Genomic DNA, 341 nt, shown 5'->3' on the forward strand with positions numbered 1-341 from the left:
AGGTGTTTGGCTGCTCTGGAGCAGGAGCAAGGCTGCTCTCTTGCCTGTGGAGAGAGGAGGTGGCTGAGGCCCAGCTGCAGGGGGCACACAGGGACTCTGCTGCCCAGCAGGGCCCAGAGCTGGCAAGGCTCAGCAGCACGGGGGAGCTGCTGGCACACCTTGGCCCCGCTGGACACCTGCCCCTCAAGGCCCCAGCGAGCAGGGGGATGGCTCTGGGCAGGGTCCCTGGGCAGGAGCGGGCGCCAGGGCACGTCTGCCTTCCAAGGGCAATCTCGTCCCCGCTCCTTCTCCTCCCCACCTTGCTTTGCCTCTGCCCGTCCTGCTGGGGCTGCTCTTGGCCA

The sequence above is a fragment of the Manacus vitellinus genome, unplaced genomic scaffold (assembly GCF_001715985.3).
Source record: "Manacus vitellinus isolate BGI_N305 unplaced genomic scaffold, ASM171598v3 scaffold_77_pilon, whole genome shotgun sequence".
Taxonomy (NCBI): Eukaryota; Metazoa; Chordata; class Aves; order Passeriformes; family Pipridae; genus Manacus; species Manacus vitellinus.